At 42.8% G+C, this 27924-nt stretch overlaps 1 protein-coding gene across 7 annotated transcripts in view; it reads right to left on the reverse strand.

The window, feature by feature from the left end:
• Positions 1-14245, reverse strand: part of PKNOX1 (PBX/knotted 1 homeobox 1) — a 36656-nt gene extending 22411 nt beyond the window's left edge. For 2 of the 7 annotated variants that reach the window (XM_041399775.1, XM_041399770.1), the window contains exons 1-2: positions 14154-14245; positions 3144-3223 (exon numbers count right to left, since the gene is read on the reverse strand). The gene's annotated coding sequence lies outside the window, so the exon portion shown is untranslated. Of the gene's footprint in view, positions 1-3143; positions 3224-3481; positions 7533-12261; positions 12298-12380; positions 13479-14153 lie in introns of those variants that run through there. The other 5 variants (XM_041399773.1, XM_041399774.1, XM_041399768.1 and 2 more) reach the window with 5 other exon arrangements.
• Between the last annotated feature and the right edge of the window lie 13679 nt (positions 14246-27924).

Here is a 27924-nt window from a genome sequence, read left to right on the forward strand (position 1 = left end):
ACATTATATCCAGGTAATAATTCCAGGCTTTCTGCTCATTTTCACTTATGTCAGTACTGAAGAACTAAGTCTTAAAATTTTCACCACTTTAAGATCTGAAACACAATTTTTTTTTTTTTCAATGTGTTCAATCACTACAAGTTTTTCAACTATTTTAAGTCCTTCCCTTATTGCATATTGCTACTGCATATGACCATTTTTAAAAGCAATTTTTACATTTCTGGATATTTTCCCCTGCAGATTATAACAGTCTCAAGTGAGTGTTTCATTTTGCAAACACAGGACAAATTTCAAGGTTCCCTTCTTTGACAACAGTTTCAGGCACAGAGACAAACCAAACTCCTTGGGAGAAACCTCAAACCTTACTCTTCATCAAACTCACTCAGTGTAATTCCTAAGTATGAGTGCAATTTTTATAATCTTTTTTTAAACAGCTTCAAAGACCAGAGAAGTTCACTACGATGATGTAAACTTGGTTTCCTCTAAAAACCAGGTTGTATCTGTTTTTACAGAACATCAGTATTCTTTCTCTGAAACTCCAAAAACACTATTGATTTTTCCACCAAAATTAAAATACAAAGCACTCACTGATAGAAGTACTTCAGATTTAATTTTTTTTTTTACAGTTACAAATCATTTGATGTTAAAAGCTAAATCAGCATTTGCCACAGTAAGTGAGACACCTCTCAAAATACTTTAAGGGAACACTTTCTGAAGCATCAGCCCTGTAAGCATTTGTCTGATGTCTAAACATTTATTTTCTTTCATAAATGGCAGCTGACAGCCAATGCAAGTTCCTGTCTTTATTGACAGAGTGAACAGGCACATAGAAAATGCTGCTTTTCTTCCTCCTCAAAAGACATACATTTAATTTATGACTGTGACATCCAAAGTATGGACCAGACTACCCTCAAAATAAAAGAAGAACAGTTGAAACGATCAACAAAGAAAGAGCAAACACTACTTAATGATTATTTTAAAGCCAAATCCCACTGAAAACACTGCTAAAGAAATTGTTTAACTGTGGGAGAAATATGAAATTCTTAGGCAAAAATGAGAAAATAAAAGTACCACTTGTAGAAGAGGAAGAAAGTCTTAAGAGCTCAGAGGGATGCAAGATCATATTTGTGGCATGAAGAAAAACCTGGAGAGGGAGGCCACAAAGATAATACATGTAAATTGGTAAAGACAGTAGGACATGGCAAGAATTTTTGGAGAACAAGACAAGCTGGACTGACCCCTCCTTCCAGATTTCCATAATGAAGAGACGTTCCACATCTGGAAGGCCCTCAGGCCACACAAAAGAAGAAAGGAGGTGCTCAGCTTTGAGCTAGATCCATAGATTATTGCATCTAGAAGGACTTTTGCCACATTTTCTCCCAGGGGAATGACTGGAAAGAATTCTACATGGGTATTTCCTTTATTTCTCACAAGAGCTTCCCCTCTGACTTATAATTACTGTAGAAAAAGATTAAGCTATTAGGCAAGATAGGAACTGATGAGATTTAGTGAAGACAACTACTGCAAATCAAGAAGAACAAATTGAGCTAATCACACTCTTAAACTGAGGCAATTAACTGCGGAATTACTTCTGTTCACTAAAAAGAAACATTTCCTCATCGCTTGCTCAGCAGAGGCAAGAAACAGTGTTAAACTTTAAGAAAAGTAACTGAGAAGGTATTTACAGATTTGCGGTTCAGGCCCTCATTTGGGAGGCGGGCTGGTTAGCAGGCACAGCCCCAGCAGATGCTCGGGCTGCAGACAGCGATGGGGCTGCTATGGCTCCCAGATGTTTATCACTGCCACAGCTAATCGCTTCCACAGCTCCTCCACCGAGCTCACACAACCCGTGGATGGTTTCTGATCCTTTTTACACCGAGTCAGCCAGGCTGGTTCAGGCCTCTCCCTGCTGAAGGTGGCTGTGATGGAAAGCAGCTGACGTGGTCTGAAGTGGTTGTGGTGCACTCAAGCAAGCCCTGCTCTTGGCTGACCTACTGGTGGGTGTCCATTCCCAGCTCACAGACCATCCCCAACCAGCACACTCTGCCTCAGGACACAGAGTGTTTGGGTATCTGAGGTGAACCCAAGAATATCTGATTTCTGAACACCTCAGCTTTCCAAATGCCAATTATTCTCTGTGAAAGAAATTGAGAGCAGAGGGAAAAGTGTGTTTTTGTTTTATATTCAAAGACTTACAAACAACAGAAATAACCTGAGGGTGAGTCTGCTGGTCTGCTTCACACAGAACAGAACTCACTCTCATTCTATTTATTTTGAAAGTAAAGTGTGTAGAAAACCCAAGGAAAAACTTAAGGTCATGTAACTGGAAGCTGATGCATGACCTGCAATCAGAAACTCCACTGATACCTGTGGCGAAAGGGAGTTCATAAAAGAGCATGGTCTACAAAGCAAAGGGAAAAAAAAAAAAAAAAAGAAGCTTTTTATAAAATGAGGTACGAAGGAAAATGTAAAGCAGAAAGGAAGCTAAATGAAGAGGGGCAATCATAATTAGAATGTGGAGAGCTTGTGCAAGTTGAGTATGTAAGAGAAGAGATTAAATGTGAGCTGAAACATACACACAAAGTGATCACTTAACATTCATCACTCCACTCCTTGCTTGTTTCACTTACTCCTTCATAATTAAGGGCACAGGGACCACCCAGTAACGTTAACAGAAGGTACAAGTGAGCTGCTGGAGATCTGTGGTATCATTTTTAACATACACAAGCTACAACAGATGTTTGTAAGAGATATAAATAGTTATGCTTCAGGCTACGACCGAACCACCAACTCTCTTAGGGTTGTGAAGGAACTACCCAACAGACTTGTTAACAAGTAATCATTCCTTCTAATTTTCCCTCATACATGTTTCTTTGAAGTCCTTCAGAGAGAAATGCATGACTGGCAGATTCAGCATGGCTCTTTGTTCATTCTCATTTAACTTTAGTCCTGGCACTTGCTATGTAACATTAGATCCTTACATTCACACAGCCAGTTAAAAAGAAACAAAAATCAATTCTCTTTGACACATGAAAAGCAACTAGAACCGGCTTTCTTTTCAAAACAATACAGGATGATATTTATTTCCAGGGCATGCTGTTTTCTAAAGAAGACAAAATATTGGCCATGAGAAAGCTGCTCACCCCTTTCCTTCAATGAGTTGAAGACATTATCTTGTTCCAGCACAGAGATCCCACTTATGTACAAGGTGGAAGACAGAAACCTAAAAACCAACAGAGAAAGTCAGAAGAAAATAACACCTTAGAACAAACATTCTAAGACTCAATATAATTTTTTAAAAATTGTTTTATTATGTGGTTCCCTCATCAAGTGTTAACGAACAGACAGGAATTTTTTTGCATGTTTTGCAAATTTTTGCATTGTTAATAATCTCTAATCACACCCATTATCCCACGCTTGAATTTCTTATCCCATTATTTGATCTTTCTCTCATCTTATTCCATTCATTCTCTACATTCACCTTTGTCTCCGTTGACACCTCTAGCAGAAGGCTCCATTTGGATAATAACTCCCTCCCTGTTAAACCTTCATATTTTACTCCTTGGCTCAGTGTTTGTCTGCCAAGAGTAGACAAGACACATCCAAAAATAAAACCTTGAAATGCAAATAGAAGTAACTCACCCCTGCTGTGAAAATTAAGCATGAAATCAAGAAAGGTGAGAGATTTTTTCCCCCATTTAAATCTCCTTCATAATAATTTGAATACAATCCATGGTAAAATCAAAGCATGATGCTAGAAATGGGCCATTGTTAGGATCCTGTCTTCTGTGAAGACAGGTTCTGCTACAGGATTATTTGACCATTTTAAAAAGCTTTCCAAAAATTACCACTTAAAATTACTTTAATTACATTTAATAGCACCCATTTGATACAGTGAAGCTACTTTTAAAAAGCAGTAAGGATTGTGAAAGCACAGTAGCAAAGATCCTGAAAACATACTCAGAAAACACAACTGCTGAAAAGCATTAAGAAACCATCTCAGGAGACGTTCCAGACACTAAGGTTGCACAGAGGCCACCAGAAATTAAATGATGGCTAAAACACAGCTGAGATCTCGAATCTGATTATCTCTGTTTCTCACACAGATAAAGTTCACAATAAGAACTAGAGAGAAAGTAACTCAAACATTTTTGAATGCAAGATGAAATTGGTCTTTGAATTGGTCTTTAAATGAATTAAAATTTATGGACGTGTTGCTTTCCACAAAGTGATGGTTTTCAGACAAGTTCACAGAAAAAACAAAAGTCAAGAGCCACTCAATCTAGATGCCATCTCTGGCTCATGAAACCTGGTTCTAAACAGGGCAGGGAAGGTACTTGAGGAGTTTTAAGGCAGTTTAAATTTCAGCCATTGGTTAGAGACTGAACACTGAGCAAGAAGGAGTTTCAGCCCAAAGTGATACACCTGGTCTTGAAGATTCAAGAAGCAGATGGTACATTAAAAGTTCTTACCACTTCTCCTTAAACTGTCAAAGATCTATATCTTCAGAAAATGGGATTCTCTCATTTTTGCAGCTTCTTAATTCTGTTCTGAGGACAGTGTAACCCTCTTGCTCCCTTCTTCAAATGCCATGCATTTTGGTACTCATTCTCACTTCAATTTACTGGGCTACTTTCAAATACAAGACTTCTCACTATTCATGGCATCTTCAGAACAGAGGTCACTGACAGATAAATCAGGATAGATAAATAGATGAATTATCCATTCTGTGTCTCTGCTCAGACATAAGGAGGACTATTGCAAACCTGAAAATCCTGCTCCTGCATTCAGAAATAACTGCAGCCAAGAACTGATGGGGCCACTGCTGCCAGATCTGGTCAGTCAAATATTCAGCATATGAAGAAGTAGCGCTTGCCTGCAAAGCCCTCAGCTGAAACTCTGGAAAAAGCAAATTTCTAGGCAGCTTATGAGATATCCAGAGCAGGAACAAAGAGGTGCTAAAGAAATGCAGGCCTGGGTGAAAGATGCTGCAGAGGGAAGGATGTGGCTGAGAAGGAGCCAGAGGATGTTGCAGTGATATTGCCCTCTTCAAAGAGACACTGGACAACACCTAACACTGCTGAACCCTAAAACACAACAGGCAAGAGAGATCTGAGCTTGCAGAGGACGATGTCTTCTTGCACATTTCAGTGGGAGAAGGAAGAGGGAGCAGATACACCTGTTACAGGGTGGAGACAACACCCAGGCACTGTGGAGTCTTAACCTGGACTTGCTATTGCCCATTTTTGTTTTCCTTTAATTCCTCTGGCAGACAAGCTTGAAAGTAACGCCATCATAATAAAAATACCTAACTATGAAACCAAAACAAAGGGCAACTTGCTTTGTCTCTCGGAAAGTGAATCAGCACCGAGGTTTTAACTACAAAGTAAAATAGGAACTTGTTCATTCAAGCACCGAGGAGCCCTTGTTTGAGTCATCCTCTCATTCTGCATTTCACAGCACAGGAAGCAAAGACCTGTGACATTCACATGCACAAATACGAGCAGACATTAAGATCCATGTGTTTTTAGAGATTCAAATAATGATAGTAATAATTGATTCAATAATGAGGCAGTAAGTAGAGCACACATGCCAACATCCAGGATTCGTTCCACCTTTGCTGCAGCTCACTTCCATTTTCACTGACCTGCCCACGTAGAGTCATTCACAGAAATTAAGACAAACAAATCAATATGAAGTTGATGCAGACAAGTTTATTAAAACTGTTCTCCTCATTCAGCACCAAGGTGGTTTCCATTTCCTCTGTCTCATGTACTTAAAAAGTACAGTCATTATTTAGAATATTATACTTTTAAAAAGACAATGTTCCTGCTCAGGAACATAATACCAGCCTCAGGGAGTTCCATCACACAGATGCAGCCACTCAGTTACTCCCCAACAGCTATGCTGCCAATTGCCCTGGGAGTCAAGCCCTAAAAAGCCACAAAACCAATTTTGGGTTGCAGTAAAATGAGATTTATTTTGTGTCACTTTGTTCCCTTTATTGTTTGGTGGTGCAATAGAGTTATTTATATGTTAATCTTGATGAATATGAAATTACATTAAAAATGAATGCAAATTATACTTTAAGAAATGGAAAATTAAAAATAAATTAAAATCCACAACTAAAGTTGAATTTCTGCAGAAACACAGGCTACACTCCAAGCTACCATCAACCTTTCTTTACATGTAAGATTTTGAACAGAGATGCCATGTAATAGTGACTTTATTCAGCAAGGCCTCTCCAACAGTGTATCTATTGCTTTGTTGTCCCGATAATCTTTCCCAGCATCCCCTTTTCATATCCCTCCATCTCAGACCTTAACAATCCATCCAAAGCATTCATACCTCAGGCCACCTCCCAAGCACCACCACACACTGTCACACAGCATGACCAACACCAAACCATCTCATCACAAGGTTTGTGTTCCTTTAGCAACTCACTCTTTGTTTAAACTCTGCTTTTGGTACATTTAATTCTGTAAATTCTCCTATTTGCAAGTACCAAATTAAAAAATTTAAAATGTGCCACTTTATAAGCTAAAACTGCATATGCTGTTAACAGATAAAATGAGTATTAAGGATGCATAGATCATAGGAATTTCTCCAGGCACAACAACAGAAATAAAACTGAGGGGATCTTGGTCTTATGAAGAAGTCCAGCTCCTGATTCTGCACACATCCTTGGTGTGTACACCAGCATATTTCTAGGGAAAGGTGCAAAATCATGGGCCACATTCCTGATTCCATGTCATCCCAATTTGCCACAGTCCTTCTTAACAAGGACGAGAAAAATGAGGAATTCTACCCAATCCTGTCATAAAATGATGTATGCCAGGTATCCTGCCCCCAGGTAGCTCTTGGAATTCTGGAAGGGAATCCTCAGGTTGTTCTCCTATCTTCTGAAAAATAATCCTCATTCTTCTGACTATGGAAAGATCCTCAAATTCAAGGAACTTCCTGCAGCATCTCATTTCTCCTTACCCAACTCACACTGTAATTTGACGCTGCTTTATTAGCCCCATAAAGTAATAGTAAAGAATTTAGGGGACTAAACAGCAATTTTGGCAAGAACAAAAACTTGGGGGAAAGGAAACCTCCCTCTTTAATTGTTCCAAAACTCTTGAGGGATTAGGGTATGAGGGAGCAAAAATATTTCCCATCACTCTCTCATCCACCACCAATATTCATATAATAAATGAAGATTCCTCTTTTTTTCTGTATTCTTAAGACCACAAACAGAAGGACTTGATGGGTCGAGCATGAGAATCCTCACACACACATCAAGAATCCTCATACATATTTATTGTTACAGGGCAGAGAAGGAGTTTTTGCCCTCAGTTTTTACCCAATGTGCTTTCATAACATGTTGGACTCAAAAATCAGGAAGATGCTGTCACATCTGCCTTGCTGCTGTGGCAAGAGGGTGGCATTGGAAAGACTCCAAGCACTCCTCACATCCCAGAGGATGTGTATCAGCACTTCCACAGCTGGAACTGATCCTGTACAACTCCTGCTCACTTGATATTTAATTACTTTTTCAAAACAAATTTCATTTTAAAAAAGACAAAAAAAAAAAAAAAAAAACACAAAAAAAAAAAAAAAAAAACACAAAAAAAAAAAAAAAAAAACACAAAAAAAAAAAAAAAAAAACACAAAAAAAAAAAAAAAAAAACACAAAAAAAAAAAAAAAAAAACACAAAAAAAAAAAAAAAAAAACACAAAAAAAAAAAAAAAAAAACACAAAAAAAAAAAAAAAAAAAAAGGGAGAACTCCACCACTCTCACCATTTCTCTGGCATTCCCCACATGGATAAACAGGGTTGCTGATGTCCCAGACACAAATCCATCCCTCTGCCACTGAAGCCTTTGGAATATACACACGAGTACATCTCAAATGTCTTCATTTTGGAGACACTCATGCAACCATCTCCTTCCAGGCAAATTAAACAAAAGCAACAGGAAATCCCATTTTAATCATGATTTGCATCAGCACCCAATAAACTATGACTGAAATGAATCTTGTTTTGTGTTTATACTTTGTGGTTTCATAAGGAAGACACAGAATAACCACCAGTCTCTCTGCCTTTATTGCCATTGAATACTTTACAATGTGAGCAGTTTGTGTAAGCATATGTTATGTTTTCCAACCTTTTTATTATAAAACCATAAAAGTTTCCAATTATTCTATGAAGGGGTGAATTCCTGATGCTATTGAAGTACAGCTGAAGGGTGAATAGGAGTTTTTATTTAAATAATAAATGCATTTAAAATGGACTTTGGATGTTGAATGGAATAAGAAAATGCCTTCTACACATTCTTGGCATTTAAACAATTCATCAAGATCAGGATGTTCCCTTACCAATTATTTAATTTTTGTATCTTTAATGATTTCTGGAATAACAACCCCATTAATGAATCAAGCATTAACCTGGACCTGAAAGTGACACATAGAAAACTGGAAGTGACAGAAAATCCAGGTCCTGCAACCCTCTGTGAAATCCAACTCCAATCCATCACGAACTTTTCCAGAATCTTCCCAGAATGTTCTGACTCCAACATTTGGTAAAATAACAACTAACTTTGTTTTGCTACTAAGTTTAGGTCTTAAAATTAACTGTTATTTTTTTTTTAAATGAGGATAAAATAACAACTCTTCCTTTCCTGCTCCACTCTTGCTTCCCACCTCTCCCAAACACAAGCCTCCATCCTCCCAAGAGTTATGACTGCTGCCTAAGTGTTCTGGGGTAGAAAAGACTATTTAGGATTAAACTTACCCATCACCTACTGCTGTGAGCAGCATCAGGCTGAACTGCTTGGTCCAGGTGATGCCTGCCCAGGCAGGTGACATGCAAGGACCAACAGACAGGAAGACACTCACAGAATATTCAGGTAATTTAGATAATAAATATTTGCCCAGTACTATAGAAAGCAGTTTTTTCCAAGAGGTTTTGGTCTGTTGAAGGTTCTCAAAGAACATGCTCCATGTGAATTCTTATGATCCTTTCCCCTCTGCAACACTAAAATCCACAACTCAACTGCTGATATGCTCTTAAGTAAGAAGAATCCTGCCTTTCTTATAAATTAACATATTTACTTAGAGTCATTCTCAAGATGCTGAGTCATTTTTAAGTTGGCAGAATAACTCTGCTCAAACATATTCATCATGGCAAATTTCAGTTGGACTAAGAATTAAGAGACTGAAATTAACACCCCAAAATAATAATAATAATAATAAAGATAACCAGGTAATCTTCCTTCTGGTATTGCTACTATCATGGCCTAGACCACATAAAAATTGGGTAGAAAACATAAATTAAGTGACCACAGACTGACCCAGAAGTTCTTTAGTTACCAAATCATACAACACAGCACACACATTTTCATTCCTCTGTTCTCTAGGCATGTCAAAAACGTATAAAGATCCAATTTCTGTTCTCTAATTGCCTCCGTTTCCTTGGAATATAAAAGGCTTGGACTTTATTTTTCAGCAAGTATGATAATATCCTTTTCCCTTTGCTTTGTTTGCTGTGTAACTCATAAAAAGCCAAGCAGGATGTGAAGTATAGCCACACTTCCTAGCTTCTTCTGCCATCAAGAAAAAACACAGGCAATTCCAAAACCTCGCTATTAAAATGAAAATTGAAATTTGGAGGTTTAAAAGAAATGGATCCCTCTTTCAGTATAGCAGAAGCAAGCTGTCATATTGTACTTTTTGCTTGAATTTCCCATCAGCTGCACAAGAGAGCTGCAGATCCCTGGGCACAGCAGGTGAGGGACAGTCTGTGATCATCACACTCAGCTCCCATTTTCAAAAATCACCTTTTGACTCTCTGTGTACTTAAACAGCCCTCAGGTTTAACAGCAAATACCTCTTTTGTACATTTAGATATTAAAAAACGAGAACACCACGGCCTGGAGCAGCTGCCACATCAAACCCCAAACAATGTGTTCCTGTGAAGGATGAGAACCAACCATGCCAGAACAAGATCTCAATTTTATTTCCCTTTCTAGCACCAACGTTTGCCTCCTCATGCCATACATGATGTGGGATCCCCTCCTTGCTGGCAGGGGAACCAAGTTACTGCCCTTCAGCAGCTTCACAAAAATGTACCACAGCTTCATAACAACACAACTGGCATTTCCAGATCCATAGTTTTTATTTATTATTTTATTTTCCACCCCACCCCTGATCTACCTGATGAATCCCATGTTCCACAGTTCTGGCATGAAACCACCTCAGTGAACAAAGTGAAGAACCTGCTTAAGTGTGAATATTTCACCGTTCAACTCCCTTGGGGAGATCTAAAATGGTCTGGGTAGAAGATTTTGGCAACATCTGGCATCAAGTAAGCAAATGAAAGAACTCCATCAGCAGCTTTTTCTCCTTGCTCTTGGAATCCTCTTGCTTAGAAGAGCAGTAAGTTGTTTTACATTTTGTACAGCACTGAGCTGTAGCAAAATAAACCCCTCTGAGAATTCTCATTTTTAAACTTACAGACTCTTTGAACAAGTGAGAAGTGAAGTAACCAGCTGCTGCTGCTGCAAGAGAAGTAACATTTGCAACATTTTTAATTTCACACAAAAAACACCTGCATTTGGTCTTACTTAGACCAAAATAAAAATATTAATCTGCTTTACTGTAAGCTTTCACATATGTGCCAGTTTTGCAGAGGCACCATTTGGCTGCCAGACCAAGACATAATATTCTGAAACACAATTTGCACTGCTCCACTCAGGACATTGACAGGGCCATTAGAACAGGCAGTTCCACTCTGTGATCATTCACCCTCGGCCACTAACCCAGGGTTTCACTGCACCAAAGAGTCACTCTTCTCCAGGAAACTGAACTGCTCCTGAACATTCCCAAACTTGCTGTGGTAGCAAGCAGAATTATCAGGGCTTTATTAGAGCGCTGCACTTACAGCACAGAAAAATACAGTTGGAAAGCAAAATTCTTTTAGAAAGAAGAAATTACAGCTTCCAGAAGACTAAAGCGTTTAAAATAAATTAAATTTATACTTCATTCATTCTAAACTCCTTTCAGTCCTATAATGGAAGATTGCAAGGATTTAGCTTTAAAATATTTTTATTTAACCCAAATATTACAAATTGTATTAAGAATACAAATCAAAGCTGTAAGTACTTAATACCAGCTTGACTTTCTACATGCCAAAGTGAAATTTCCAAATATAAAACAAAATCCCACCAACCCTAACAACAATGTATCAAAATGTGAAGAATTCTTGGGTTTTCTATCAGCACATGGGAAACAGTAACAAGAAAAAATTTCAGCCCAGCAAAACACATAAACATAGATTTAAAAAAAAAAGCACGGCCAAAATCCACTGGGGAGATCAATGAGAAATGATCTGAACCTCCAAAATCTCAGTGCAGCACAACAGCCCCTACTTTACCTGTGACTGCAGCACCCTGAGCTCTGCCTTTCACCACTGAACTGGAGATTATGTAAAGAAAACACAGTAAAACCTACACTGAAGTTTTCCAGTGGACACTTTAATTATGAGATGACAAGAAAATATGTCAAGTGGTGACAGTCAAAATAAATATACTGTACAGGTCATAAACTGAAGACAGAACATACATGAGAAAAATAATTAGAATTATTTTGAATAGATTATGTGAAATGTTTGGGGGATTTTTTCCCTTCAAAAATTTTTTAAAACTTGAATGACGATGTGAGTGTGATTATACACAGACTCAGAAAGGGATAAATCTGCAATTTTACTTGACAGAAAATGCACTCAGAATGCATTTGCTGTTGCTTGATACTGCAGCAATGGCAGAGTCTGGAAATACACGTAAGGATGGATTTCTGATACAATCACAACATCTTGTTTCCTGGTTCGGTGTACTCCATAAAACTCACACATGCAGCTAACAGGGGCTGACCAGGGCTCCATCCAGCTGCAGAAGCCATCTCACTCCAACCACACAGACAGACAGACAGACAGACAGAGGCACAGGGATGTAACCCCACAGCACAGGCAGCCCACGAACTGATTACACCCCACAGAGGACAGGGAACAACCCCTGAGCGTGTGAACAGCAGGATGTGTGGCTACCCTAAGCCACACTTGTTACAATTCTCCTCATTAAACAATCTATACTAATGAAATTTTGTGCAAGAGCACGCTCAAGAATAAAATTAGGAACTAATTAGTGTGCACTTTTTTGTAAAAACTAAGAAAGCATTTTTTTTTTTTTTAGTTAAAAAAAATTAAATTGGACATTAGCGTACTTTGAGAGTGACCTACAGCCTCTTGCTTTCCTCCACAGGATTTTGGACTTTTTTTGTAAAAACTAAGAAAGTATTTTTTTTTTTAGTTAAAAAAAAAATTAAATTGGATATCAGCGTACTTTTAGAGTGACCTACAGCCTCTTGCTTTCCTCCACAGGATTTTGGCCCAAGTGTTTTCCAACATCCAGAACATAATGCCCATGTTCCCTGCTCCTGGGATCTGTTTAATGGAATGCACACAACCTATTCCAAAGAGGGGCAAAGACAAAAAAATCAATCTTGCCTGGGCAGCTCTTAAGTGCAAGTGTTTAAAAAAAAAAAAAAAAAAAAAAAGCCAACAAACCACCAATTCATTCACTTTTAAGGGTTTCATACCAGATATGGTGTCTTGCATTAGGAATAAATTATTTACTGCCCCATCCCTGGAAGTGTCCAAAGTCAGGTTGGACACTGGGGCTTGGAGCAACCTGGGACAGTGGAAGGTGTCCCTGCCATGGCAGGGGGGTGGAACAAGATGAGTTTTTAGGTCTCTTCCAACCCAAACCATTCTGGGATTCTCCCTCCCTAAACCACACCAGTCATTTACTCAGGACAAAACTGCAAGAAGGGACTAAAAACTCCAGCAGCAGTAGATTAAAAAAATAAGTTAATACTGTGACCAGTCTCTAAAATTACACTATATATCACTATTTAAGACTAAAGAAAATATTTAACAAACTATAATTTTAAAAACAGCAATTAGCTACACAGAGAATTATCACACAAACGTTGTAACTACTCATATTGTCATATTGTTAATTGACCAGCTCCGGCGTGGTGGGAGCGAAGGAAAGCCATGGGCTGCTCCATGAGACCTGGGACACGCGGCTCACCGAGGCAATACTTGGGGATAAAACCAGCGCTTGATTTATTATTGTTTACACGCATCCCCAGCACGGCCTCTGGGCAGTGTCAAGTCTCAGCTCCTAATTGCGGCCGCGTAAACACCCGGCAACCCTCGGCCTGGCTGTCGGGAAGGTGTCTGCTCCCAAGGCAGCCGCGGGAGCGCGGGGTCACGGCGAAAAGGAGGCAGAAACCGGGGAGAAACCCAAACGGGCTCCGCGCACACCGCGCCCGGCGGCCGGGCTCCGCTTTCTATGAACGCGGCAGGCGGGGCGAGCATCCCCAAAACGGGGCGCATCCCCCAAAGCGGGGAATATCCCCCAAAGCGGGGGGAGCATCCCCCAAAACGGGGAATATCCCCCAAAGCGGGGGGAGCATCCCCCAAAACGGGGCACATCCCCCAAAACGGGGAATATCCCCGCCTGCCCTTCCCGCTCTCCCCCCCGGGCCAGGGCAGGTGTGCAGGGGGAGCGGGATCACGGCAGGGAGAGAAGGAGAGCGGGGAGCAGCTGCCGCGGCGGTGCCAGCCCGCCCTGCGGCCCCGGGGCCGGCGGAGCCCCCGGAGCGCCCCCCGTTTTCCCCCCGCCGCCTCCGAGGAGCGGCCAGCACGGCGCTGCCCCTTTAAGCATCGCGTCGCCTCCTCTCCCTCCCTCCTTTTCCTCTTCCTCCTCCTCCGCGCGGACCCGCGCGCGCTCCCGCGTCCCCTCCCCGCGCGCGCCCCCGCCGGGACACAACGGGCGCACGGCGGCCGTTCCAGAACCTTCCTCGCTTCGCTCCCCCCCCCCTATTCCCCTCCTTCCCCTCCCCGCGCCCGCCACCGCCCCTTAAACCCCCCGGTCCGTGCGAGCGGCGGCGGAGAGCGGGTGCCCCTTTCTCCCCTCGCCGCCGCCGCCGCCCCGCTCGCCCCTTCCCCAGCCGCTCTGCCGCTTCCCCGGTGCGGCCGTGCCCGGGCGGCGGGCGCGCCGTGATGGACGGCGGGGCTGGAGCGGGGTTTGAGTGACAGCGCTTACCTCGGGTGCCAATCTTCGTCACACTGACAAGCGGCTGCAGCAATCGGGACCCGCACCGCCGCCGCGCGCGTCACCGCGCGCCGCCGCGCCCGGCCAATCACCGCCCGCGCCGCCCCCGACGCCACGGCGCGCCTCATCAATATTCATCGACCGGGGGCGGGGCTTGGGTGCACCGCCCCTCCGCATTGGGGCCGCCCGTCTCTTCCTCATGAATATGGATGAGGGCGGGGAAAGCCGTGAGGGTGAGGCCACGCCCCTGCCGTGTGTGAGGCGGAGGGGTGAAACCACTGCTGGGGGTGGGGGGAGGAGGGACGTACCAAGTGGCTGCGCCGTGAGGGGAGAGGCGGCGGCCGCTGTGGCGGGTTCGTGCCGCGTTCCCTCGGGCAGCGCTGGATGCTCGCCCTGGGGTCACCTCAGGGCGCTGCTCCCGGGCTTGGCGGAGTCCCTTGCCTCGGCTGTTGGAGCTGCGAGCCCCCGCGCTTTGTGGGGTGCCCCCGGGAGCCGCCCGGGGCGGGCGGGGGTCGCCCCTGGGAGTCCCGAGTGCGGGAGCCGCGCTGGAGGCTCCTCACAGGCTGTGCCAGGAGCTTCTCCTCCGGCCTGCGTGGGGTGAAACTGCCCGGCTGAGCATTGTCACCCTTCCAGCCCCAAAGCTGCGCCCCGCCGTTCTCCCCAAAGCCCCGAAGAGCGGGATCGGAGTGAGGGCGGACCTGCGCTGTCCCTCAGGATCCTGCCCACTGCTCGGCTCCTGCCGTGCCCAGAAATAAAGATGCTGACCACACACGGGTTTTTTTCTACCGAAACTCCGCTTGGGAGGAAGCAGTGCTGTCACAGCTTCTTCCCCCATGAGTTACCGCTGTTAAATATTCCCCCTTTTCCAAAACCATTCCTATATAAGTGTCAGGAATGTGCTTTCAGGCTGGTGCCCTATGGCTTGGCTGTTTTGCTGTTGGGATATTTAAAAACTGACTCTGCTGTGCAAAAGGGCTGGAATGCCTTTGAGTCATGCGTGTCACAGGTGATGGATCTGTCGTCTCCACCTTGTTCCTCATTCTCAAGGCTTCTGAAAGATCATCCCCACATCACCTCGCTGGCTTTGCAAGCAGAGGTTTGCAAGGGGACGAAGAAAGTGACACATAAAAAGCAAATCTCATTTTAGGAAGCTCAGTTTAAACCCAAAGCAGTTTTACTTTCAGGTCCCTCTGCAAAGCCACCACAGGGAATCTACTTGATTATCCTGTTCCCATTAAACTGGGAATACCCTACATTTTTTCATGGTCCATGTCTCTCTCCCTGGTTTAACATACCACTTTCGTGGGCCAGGCCACTTTTTAAAGATCTGGCTAATATTTTGGCAATAGAAACAGCTACTTAAATGTTCCTGCGAGCCAGGCCTGCCCTCAGTCCTCTGCGCGTCACTGCTGTGTCAAGACCCTGCTCTGCCAACACAGTTGCTTCAGGAATCTTGTCACCCTGTCCACACTGCCACCATTTGTCCACTGACAAAACAGTTGCTCCATCCCCTTGCCAGACCACCTGGAGCCTTCTCAGGGGTTCCTTTTCCATTGCCATTTTCCTCTGTATATTCAGAGCCACATGGACATCGGGCTTGTGAGCAGAGAGGGAACTTCTACAGCAAGCAGAGAGGGTGGAACTGAGCTGTGCTAATCCAGGGCGTTCAGATGAGTAAATCATGGCTCACTGTTAATGGGAATGATTTTTTAAAACAAGATTAGGAAAAAAAACCCCAAAGCCCAACCAAATCTTAGTTTCTCTCATTCACAAGAGAATCTCTGCTTCCGTTCCTGTGCTGTGTAACAACACCTCTCATGCAGTTCCTGTGGCCAGGTTGGCTGCTTCTACCACAAGTTTCAGCTCTCATTATCCCTGACACATTCATTAGTGACACATTCACTAAACAGTGCTTAAAATTAACTGCTTCCCATGTCCAGACCTGCCTCTTCTTCAAATTTGATTCTCCCTGCAACCCCTTTGTTCTCCTTCTGCCTCGCCTGCACTTCTTTGGATGGGAGTTCACTGATTTCTTCTGAGAACGAACAGATTAAATTAAAACTAATTTAGTTTCTGTTTAAACTCTCCTCCCAGTGATCTTCAAAGCCTTTCTTGATGCCTTTCCCAACTTGAATTTTCCTTTCTCCTCCTGCTTCCCTTTGCTTTTCCTTCCCTTCCTGGCTGCCACTTTCTATTCCTGAGCTCCCCCCTCATGCACAACAGGTGTGGAAATTCCTCATCTGCTGTTTTCCCGTCACCCCAGTAATCCCATATTTTGGTCGCCTTTGTAGTTAAAGTTACTCCATCCATTACTCTCCTCAGCCTCTTACTCTTTTTGCGATTTCAGTAGATGTTTTAACTCCCTTGAAATTAAAGCTTGTTATCAGAATGTAGAAAGTCTGGTTCCCCACACATCTGTACCTCGTGGTTTGTTAACCTCAGGGTGGAAGGTGCAAGTTTTAACTGAAATCTCTTCCAAAGTTTTGATTTATTTAAGATTTCTCTTTAGCCAGTGCATGCTGTTGCCCAAAAGTTCTTGTGCAAATATTCCATGATTCAGGGAGAACATGATACATCCTCCCTGCTCCACAACTTATTTTCATGAAAGTCACAGGAACTAAATTATTCTGTCAGCTTTAATTCTGTCTGGAGTAAGCCAGTAGATTCAAACATTATTAAATAACAGGGATACACCCTCAGATATACCTCTGCTTACATGACATGACCACATAAACCTCATTCCTACAAGAAAATAACCTAAAAATCATTCCTGATCAAACTTGTGACTTCCAGCTCACTGAAAGCTCTGATCCCACTCACTGTCGAGGGGTCCCTGCTTTTCAATTTGTCTTCAGTCATCTCTGATACAGCTTCTGCAGGTTCAATTTTTAAAGCTTAACCTTAATTTTTAAAATATCACAGCTGAAATGGCTCCAGGAGATGAAGATTTAAGAAAAGCTCTAAAATTTACAAGACCCTTGAGAGAAGCTGAAAACTTGGAGAAAAGGAGCAGCACGGGAAAAAGCAGAACTAATTGAAATGAGTGATCCAAAGGCAAACAACAAAAAATCCCAACAAAACAAAACAGAAAGAGAAAGTACAGGTGTCTTTTCTTTCTGTTTCTGATTGTCCAAACAAACAGTGTTGTCCCTTATCAGTGCTACAAAAGAACAAGGATCCAATCCATGGGATGGAAGACAGCACTCCTGAGGAAATTGTCCATGCTACAAATCTTATCAGGATTATTACACAGCTGATGAGGTTTTGTGCTCAGAGCTCCCATTGGTATGGGTGCACTCACTTCAATGCAGTGGTGAGAGGGCTGCTTTTCTTTCCAAAAAAGCAAAAGCCACGTGCCAGGGTGAATGAAATGTCACTTTAATACTTTGTAATAGCAAATTACAAATACATAAAAATGGTGTTGGATAATATTCAAGCAAATAACACTCAGGTTCTCTAACTTCTGTTACCTTCTTCACACTGTACATATTAAATGAAATTATATAGCTCATTATTTAAAGCATGCCCAGATAGGTTTGTGGGGTCAGGACCTTACCTGACTACTCAGAACAGTTCCCAATATATAAGAGCACTCCTCACAGCTGGCACAAATAATTGCACACGCTGAACTATTGAGGTCCTGCCTCATCAAATGAGACAAGCACTTTCCCAGATCTCTTATCTTAAATAGACTTTCAGTATCTATTTAGGCACAGTAATAAATGTGTAAATGTATTGGGGGGGGCAAAACTCTATCCTACATACAACTGCTAGAGGAATTAAGCTTACTCTGACATCCTTTAGCAATTACCAAGTTATGAATATTACAACTGTGTGCAAAACATAATGTTCACCTGCACTTAACCTGTTCAGATCACTTCTCGTGCCTCTTGACTGTGTACGTGGCAACTCTTTCTTAATTAAGCTTTCAAAGGCAACATTTACATAGAGGTGAAGGCTGCTTCCATGCAGGTGGCACTAATCTGTACTCATAACTTGTGGAATAAAGCCTGTAATTGCCGTGATAAGACTGGAATAATCTAAAGAGAACAGGGTTTCCCCCCAGATTTCCATAAAAACCAGGTGAGTTTTCAAGTGTTGATCTCCTGACAATGGGAGGCCTCTGGAGAAAACCAGTTTCTCCTTTCGTCATTCCAAGGGAATAAAAGGATGTAGTAAGACATGTCAACAGCTTAGATGTCCTCTGGCTGTTTGGAGAGCATTCCCAAGAGTAGTCTTGGTGTGCCCTGTTTGCAGGCACAGCACATTCACATCTGCAGCCACAACTTTACGTGCTATAGGAGGAGCCTGGAAAAAACGTGTGATTTACTTTATAGTGGATACAGCTTTTAAGATCTTAAAGCTGAAATTAATGAGTTAACTCAGTCTAAATAAATGCCGTTGCTTGAACTAGATCACGGAGATCTGCGTAACTCGGCTGGGAACACTCCCTCTGGAGAAATTAGGAGCTCGTGTCCCACAGCAGGACTTGGGCTCAGACCAAGAGCTGGCACTGCAGTGCAGCACTGCTGCAAGGAGTTTCTGTGCAGGGACCAGGGATGCCATCCTTTCAATCAGCTGTTATGGGCTTATGTTTTTCTACTCTGTTCAGTAGAAAAACCAACCTACTTAAAGCCTCTTTAAACAAAAGGAAAAATTAGAAATGTCTTATTCAATATTTCTTCTCATGTTAAATCAAATTTGAATTTTTCCAGAGCTGTACATTAGCTGAATCACTGGCTGCACACTACTCACTCCATCTGTTTATATGGTTGAGTCACTGCATTACCAATATTTTAACACGTTACTTGGAAAGAATTTTGGGCGATCTGGAGGACAACCCCCCAGAGCTCTGTAAGATAATGTTCCCTTCTCTGGATTCTGTAGCACCATACTCTACTCAATGCTCCCTTTCTGCTACCACAAAGATGTTAATTGGAACAAATGGCTATTTTAGAAATAAAAGCACGGCTTCCACTTAAAAGCTGAAGATCGAGCTGTGATGTAGAAATCCACTGTCACCTCCCTGTGTGCCATGTCTTGCCCTGGGAACTGTGCAAGGAGTTTCATGGTGATGGAACAAACATCTTTCACAACCCAGCATATCCTTTTTCCACTTGAGATACTACAAACAGGTTATTTTCTGAGGGCAAACTGTCTGTTTTTAACGATGCCGAAAGCTGAGGGTATTTTACTGTTCCAAGTTTCTTCCAAAATGTGCTGTACATAAAAAAAAAATAAATTATTTACCTCTGTGTAGAAGGTCAGGAGGGTGGAAGGGGCCAAAAAAACAGGGTTGAAAAACAGAGTCAGAAGGACAGAGGTGGAACTGCTGATATACATTTTATTTTACAAAAAACATAAAAAGAGAATATTTTGTATGAATGTAACCATGGAGGACTATGAATGCATTCATGTTATTCTGGGAGTTGAGCAGCAGAAAGTGAAACCAACTGAAATAAAAACCAGCGAGACTAGTTTTACTTTTCAGACCAGGGGTTAGATCCAACTCTTGCAGAAGTCGGTGGAACAATTCCCACCGGCTTGAGCAGGATTTGGATTCAGCAAAGTGAAGTGCAGAAAAAATGACCAGGAAGCACTAATGAAAGGTTCTCAAACACTGCTCTGCAGAACACTTTCTTCAGTCCACAGAGACGTGACTTCCCTCTCCATTACTCATTTACTTCCAGCTGCTTTTATGGGTTTCTGCATTTTGGAGCTCTGAAGGACTGAGAGGTGTTGGTAGCCAGGAATGAGGATGGCCGGGCAGCAGAGCTGGTGCTTTTGGAGATGGAAGAGGAAAGAATCTGATGCTGAGCAAATAGGGAAGGAATAAAGAAGGGGCTATCTGAAGGAGCAGAAGGCCATTAGGCTGAGAGGCTTAGGTGGCTTCAGTGAGGATTAGGTGCTTTGCTGCCTTGTGCAACTGTCTAGCCAGGCATGAGCTCCCAGCACAAAGCAGGAGCAAAGCTGAGCCCCACACAGACGTCTGCACGGAGCTGAAAGCAAATAGGAAATGCCAAGGGCAGAAGCCTTCCACAAACATTCCCCTTCTCCTCTCTGCCAAGGTGGGATTTGTGGAAACTACCCTGCACCCCCACCCCTGGGGTGAAGGCAGCCAAGCCCATCTCTGATGGTCCACACTGCAGCACCTGCACATCTCCAGGCCCACATCCACATTGACACACATTCCTATCACCACATCTGGCTGAAGCCCAGAGCTTCGGAGCAGCCAGGCCTCTGGACTGGGCTCTGGATCAGCTGGTGGGTTACATTTGGGGCAGCATTCCCATTAATGCTTTCAGGCTCTTCCTCAACACAAGGGGCTGCTGTCATCTGGGTACAAGGACAACACAGGCATTTAGGTTGGAAAAGACCTCCAAGATCATCAAGTTCCACCTTTATGGATCTCGCTCTTGTCAGCCAGAGCAAAGCACTGAGTGCCACATCCAAATGTTTCTTCAACACCTGCAAGGATGGGGACTCCAACACCTCCCTGGCAGCCCCTTGCAATGCTTGGCAGCCCTTTCCATGAAGAAATTCTTCCTGATGTCCAACCTGAACCTCCCCCAGCACAGCTTGAACCTTTCTGAATCAGAAGTTGCAATCAGACCATCATATTCAATGGCCATTGGCAGACTTCTCCTCCATTAATTCCTTTATTCCCATTTTTGAACAGATTACAATTCTACAATGTCCTTTTGCCTGCCAATAAGTCTCTCTTGGAATCAGATTACCCAAGTCAGCTTTTCCTCACAAGAAAGAGGAGATACAAGAGACTTTCTAGGCAGTTTTTCTAAGATTTATTGATAAGAAGGCATTCTAGGAAAGAAAGGCTGTGTCAACACCTTGCAGAGCAGTAAGGTACAGAGATCCCCATACTGGCTCTGCATGAAATAGCTTTGGATCTGGAAGCAGCAAAGGAAATACCAGCCTCACACTGTGCCCTGGTTAGCTGGTGGGCTGGGAGGCAAATGGGCTTGAGAATGAATGCTCTGCCAGCAAGGCAGTGCTGCTTCTGGGATCCAGGCTTGAATCCCTGCCAAGCTCTGCTTCTTCCTCTGAGGAAGGCTGGCCCATCCAGCCCTGGGCTGGGGATGGGCAGCACAGAGATGCTTTGTGCATGGCCTTCTCCCAAAGCTCTGCAAAGCCTGCAGCTACAGACCCAGCTCCCCCATGAACCACCAAACTGGGCAGTGACTTTTCAGCCCTTTTCAGTTTGCAGCCTCCTGTTTATTTCCCAGAGCAGGTGCAGAGAGACTTAAGCCTCCTCCCACAGAAGGGGTAGGGCCTTCTGGGAGAGGGGCTGTGCCCATCCAGCACTGGGATTCTTCCTTATCACACACAACATTTATTCATTGACCAGCACAGAAAAAAAACAACAGAACAAAGCTCTTTAGGGGGAGGTTTAGGTTGGATCTCAGGAAAAAGCTTTTCACCCAGAGAGTGGCTGGGCACTGGAAGGAGCTCCTCTGGGCAGTGGTCACAGCCCCAAGCCTGAGAGAGCTCAAGGAGCCTTTGGACAATGCCTTCAGGGACATGGTGGGATTCTTGGGGTCCCAGCTCACAGCTCCAGGCAACAGCCAATGCAGCTGTTAGCAACTCATTCCCTTTTACTCATGCAAGGAGTAAGTCATATCAGTAGGATTTTTCTTTTTTAAATCTAGTAAGTGAAGTTCATGTAGACTGCGTCTCTTTTCTCATAATCTGTGTATTTTCAAAGAAATAAAGAATCCCAGAATGGTGTGGGCTGGAAGGGACCTCAAAGATCCTCTTGTTTCACTCCCCTGCCATGGACAGGGACACCTTCCACTAGACCAGATTGCTCAGAGCTCCATTGAATCTGATCTTGAACACTTCCAGAGATGGGGCAGCCACAGCTGTGCCAGGGCCTCAGCACCCTCACAGGGGAGAATTTCTTCCCAATATCCGGTCTAAACCTGCTGTCTGTCAGTGTGAAGCCATTCCCCCTTGTCCTGTCACTCCAGACCCTTGTGAAAAGTCCCTCTCCAGATCTCTTGCAGGCTCCCTTCAGGTATTGGAAAACCACAATTAGTTCACCCAGCATATTTTCATAGCTTTAGTGTCATAAATACAGCATTGATCATGGGCAGAGAGACTACACTGGAATCAGCAGAGAGCCTTCAAAAGGTGCCAGAAACAATACTGCTTCTGGCTTTGCAGGTTCATAGAGCAGGGCCAGCACTGCAGGCCACTTCATGACTAAACCCTGTTCTCCTTAAGTAGTTTAAATTAACAGAAAAGACAGCAATGAAATCCATCCTTCTCTGCCCCCTCCCCATTTCAGGGATTTACAGTTCAACCGCCTCCAGGGTTTGCTTCCCTCAGTTCTACTTTCTGACAACTATCACTAAACCCAGTCAAAACTGTACTTTTGTTTTGCACTGCCTTCTCCAATTCTCTTCTAAAAATGGTCATGCTTTTGCTTTTCCAGTCACACAGGAATCAAAAAGCTGTTTCAAACTCAGCGTGTTTGTCCCACTACAACATCCCACATATAAAACGTGTGCCTACTTTGCATGTCAGTCTTCATTATTTTCTTTACAGATACAGGGAAACAATCATGAAACAGTGGATTTTTTTTTCCCTCAGTGCTTTTTCAGGATGCTGGCATTCCTTTGGCTGCCAAGGAAGATATTCCCTGACTCCACAGTCTCCACAGGCAGCAAGCCGCTGAGCTCCTGTGATGCACAGTTTGTGCAAAATACTGCCTTTGCACAGTGAGATTCAATCCTGTCTGCTTTTAGGGACATTCTTTCTTTTTGAAAACTTGGGAACAAAGTTTTGTATTATCAAAGGTTTGTTGTTTTGTGTTTTTCCCCCTCCAATTACTGTAACACAAGCTGCATGCAGCCAGAATCTGTGTTGATTATAAATTCCAGCTGCTCCCCTGGTCAGTGCAGTGGTAGGACGCTACTGAGGCAGTTAAACATGGAAAAATGGAAACTTTCAGAGCCTCCATTTTCCTGTCATACCTAGAGCCAGCCTTGCCCCTTTCTCATCCTCCCGTTCCGCTTTGTATCACCACCTCCACTGCTGACAGTCCTTTTTTCAATGGGAATATCACAGCTGCAGCCACTGCCAGAATCTCTTGGCAAAGGAGCTGCTCTCTGAGTCAGAGCCTAATGCCATTACAAGGTCTGCAACAGCTGCAGCAGTCAGACATCTGCAAGTCATTTGAACATTTTATGATGAATAAAAACTATCCATTACATAGACCTATACATTATATATTAACCCTAATACTTATTCAGTTACACTAACAATAACCTTTTCCCTCTGCATGCTGTAAACTTCTTTGGCTGAAGCACATGGTAACAGAGATACTCAGAGCTCCAGTCTGGTGGAGCAGTCCCTGTGTACATATTACCTAACTTTTCTACCTATTTAACCATGAAATGATGGAAAGAAAGAAAGAAAGTGAATGCAAAGCTATAAAAACTCATACCTGCATGAGGAAACCATTTTTATATAATTGCATGAGACCGCATACAAACGGATAGGATACAAAACAATGAGAAATGCAGAGGAAGAATGAGAACATGGACTCAAAATGTATAGTGAAGAGATCAGATTATGATATGCACAGATCTCAGAGCCATCCAGATGTCTCCAGCCAGCAACCTGATCCTCAACACCGCAGCCAAGCCACTTGAAATCTAAAAAATCTAAAAAATCAGAATACCAAAGATAGAGGAGCAAGGCTTATGGATAAAGAAACTGGAGTTGCGAGTAGTTAAAATCCTTTAAAATAATAATGACAATAAAGAAACATAAATGTGGTTTCATGAAGGAAATATATCCACAGCCACAAATTATGAAGTCAGCCCTCCAGGACATTGCATTCCTCATGCAACCTGCTGAGCCTGCTCCACATAAAGAGGTGTAAAATACACTCACCGGCTGGGTGACTTCAGGAGTGGAGCCCCATGTGTGATTCCTACCACTGAGTCCTCTGCATATGTACACTTTACAACACTAAATGCAAACTGGGCAAGACTCCTCTCCCTGAGTTTCACCATAAGAGTTTTAAAGAGACAAGGTGAAAGTCTGGCATGGCAGAAGTTACCATAAATTCTCCATGAGGTTCATCCAGAGCCAGAATTTTCCTAGCAATCCATATGCACGAGAATATGCTTTCATGTTTGTTCATTTGTATCATTTGCAAACTCTTTGGATTCTCAGAAATGCACCCCTACTGTTTCCACTCACTTTTAATCTGTATTGCACGTGGCAGTTTGGTGCCCATCATTGGATTGCTTTGGAAGCAGAAGGTCAATTAACTTCCACTTTCACACCAAGTTTAATGTGTGGATTAATAAACCGGAGAACAGTGTAGGTTTAAGTAAGAATCAGACAATAGGATTGCCGTACAGTTAGAAAAGTGACTTTTAGGAAATGTTTTCTTGACTTGATCTGCTTCCTCTGTGCAGTCAGAGGCCAAACTGTTTATTTTACTGGCAATCCATCTTTATTGCTTGTGTTGGCTTTAATGTTTCCATTCAGACAATCCACACATTAAATATGAGAAAAGCCCTAATATCCTAAAATCCTAATAAGCTTACAAATCATTCATTTAAAGTGGATTCAAAGGGAGTCCAGCAAAGTTCTTTTTTTTAAGGATTAGAAAAGCATTACATTTCAAGGATGAAAACCCACTTTACCTATGGCAGATGGGACATTTTACTTGATGTGACCAAATCCCCACCATCAATTTGTGGAGCACCTACCTCCCACAAAAATTTTTAAAAAGAAAAAAAAAAAAGAAAAAAAAATCCTGGCCCTTCTGATGGCAAAGATAACTTACCCAGCGTGACGTGACGCAATGATGCCTTTCTAAGTCAGCAGCCAGCCAGCTGTCTCCCTGCTGCTGCTCCTGCTTTTCCCATGCTCCTGGAGCAGGCAGGCCACTTGCACAGCCGCTGTCAAGTCAAAGGGCAAGAGCAAAGCTTAGAATAAACACGTTGTTTTCACCCGCTCGCTTGAAGTGCTGCCAAATCTCTAAACATCAGCGCACATAAATCGGTGAGGATCACGGAGCCTGAGGCCCGAGCAGCAGCTGGAATCTTGTAGCTGTTACCTGGAATCCTAACGTCCGAATAAACAGCTTCCCCATTCCTTGAGGCTACGTGGAAAATCTCAAAAAACACAATCGTAAAGGTGCGGCCAACACCAAGGAAAAGAACCCCCAATTATTTCTTTCTTTGGTTCTCTTTTTTTATAGTCATCTCAAATGTGCAGCGATGGAAGCAGAGGGGGGAGGAATGGAGTGTCCTTTTGGAGATCTTTAAAGATGCTGGTTTTCCAAGACTGTGCAGAAGAAAGCAGCCATTGATTCTAGAGACAAATACTGAAGTTATTCAGAGGGGAGGAAGACTGAAGATAAGCAGCTCTGGGCCCAGCAGTAAAACCCAAATAGCAGGAGCTGAGCAGCTGCAGGAAGGGTAGAATGGTTGATTTTTCTCAGTCCAATGGTGACCTTCAAGAGGCAGGAGTGGGGCAGAGTAGTGAAGTTCGTTCCCTTAACTCCAAGATTCAACAGCTTTGAAATGGTTCTTCAGCAAGGACTTGAGAGAAAAAGCTCCTTCTCCACATCCAGCCGCCAAGAGAAAAGGAGTTGAAAAACACCGATTTCTTATGGCTAACGGGAGGGTGATATAAAAGATGGAGTCCATTGACTGGTGTCCAGAGACAACAACCTGGTATGAATTCCAGCACCATTCCACTTCCCAGCAGCTGGATTTCTCACCAGGGTGGATTGCTGGTTTTGGACACCTCCCCATTTTTTCCTGTCTGTTAACAGTCTTCCACTAGTAAGTATTTGGAACAGTTGTAAAGCTTTTTTTGTATCTCAACGGCCTTGCCATTGCCTGAATGCAGTTTCAAAATCTCTGGCATTTCTGCCCAGCCTATCTGAAGTGTATTTTTGTCACGCTGTTAATAAGCACTGCATCTCCTGGGAGAACCTCAGCTAGCTCAGAGCTCTTAAACAATGTGTGCCCCCAAGACAGAAGTTATAATGAAAAAATGTTTCCCATGTTTTGCTCATTTTTATTCTGGGTTACTTGCTTAATAGATGTGATGTACAAAGAGAAAGTTGGGACCACTAACTCCTCATCTATAAAGTAAGGATGAGAACCCAAGGAATTATGCAACTTGCCAGGCAGCCAGAGGTCTCACAAATGATCCAGTCCAACACCTGAGTCACAAGGACCATCCTTGCTCTCAGTTCCTGCACTTTCCTTCCATATTCTGAGTTTCTTTCCAGCTCCCCTCATATTTCTCCCAGTCCTCAAACTATAGGATGCAGCTCACTTTTAGAAATTACCCAGGAGAGTTTGGGAAACATTCATACAGTTCAGAATGGCCTTGTCTGGCATGATTTTAAGCTCAATTAAAAAAAAAAAAAGCATGGAAGCTGCTTTTTGGAAAAGGAGCACCTGGAAATGAGCAATGGAAGCGTGGAGGGGTGGTGCTCTCAAGTCCTTTTCCAAGCCTCCAGGGAAGAGTAACTCTTGCTCCCTTCTTTGAGGCACAACATGAGCATTTGTGTAGCACAAGGTGTGTCATGGCTTGCACGTTCCCTCTCCCCTGCCAGAGAGATGCTGTCACACATTTTAGAAACCAGTTGTACCCCCATGGCCAAATGGAATAGCAAGAGCACCTCACTATCATGGACAGACCAGAAACAGAAAATGAAGCAAAATCACAACCAAACACCAAAAAAAAGCAAGCATAAATAATCTATATTAGCTTATTTTTTAGGAAGTGTGTGTTTGGGAACGGGCACTGCCATGTGAACCATATTTCAGACTGGAATAACAAAAACAAGCCCACTAAGAATTTTAGGTGTTGATTTTAACAAAGACATGTGGCATGGGCTCTGTGAGTGTTAGAAATTAAAATGCATATAGGCTGTATTCTGTGATGCTACAGATTTACAGAAACATGTTCCTGTCAATCTATTTTGCAGTTAGAAGTTTGTAAAGAGGCCAGGAGAAATTTTGAGACTGACTCCACCCACCGAGCCAAAGTTTTTGGGATATTTCATTATAAATACATGTACTTAAACATATGTCTCTAACTATGCATTGATACATTCTACCCCAAAACTGCCACATATCCAAGACTTCCAGAGGTGGGTATCAATTTCTAAGTGTAATTGAATGTTTGTAGGCAAAAATAAAAAAGGGGAGCTCAGAAATATTTGTAGATTGTATTAGGAGTGATCTTGAACTGAACACTGAGGATAGTATCTAAGTTCTGAAATCATAGAATCATAGGAATTTTTAAGTGTAATTGAATGTGTGTAGGCAAAAATAAAAAAAGGGGAGCTCACAAATATTTGTAGATTTTATTAGGAGTGATCCTGAACTGAACACTGAGGATAGTATCTAAGTTCTGAAATCATAGAATCATAGAAAAAAATATTTAAAATTCCACTAAAAAGAGCCACATGAGAGGAGAAGGATGGTCTGGAAACTTGTTGGGATATTTTGTTTAAAATCCTAAGAGTTTAATTAATGTTACTCAGAGTTGAGAGGATCTCTGGTTATGGAGTCTATCACTCAGGTGTTACAGAAGTAACCTGGTTTGAAGGGGACAGTAAAGGGGATTTCTACCTTCAATCACCTCCTTGGAGAGGGCAGAAAATACAAAGCCAGGCTTGTCAGAAATGTGGAGTAAGGATCAGCATCAGGAGACAAAAAAATAAAAATCCAATTAGACAACAGGTGACGGC

Source organism: Onychostruthus taczanowskii, unplaced genomic scaffold (genome assembly GCF_017590055.1).
Source record: "Onychostruthus taczanowskii isolate IOZ18803 unplaced genomic scaffold, ASM1759005v1 scaffold17, whole genome shotgun sequence".
In the NCBI taxonomy this organism is placed as follows: domain Eukaryota; kingdom Metazoa; phylum Chordata; class Aves; order Passeriformes; family Passeridae; genus Onychostruthus; species Onychostruthus taczanowskii.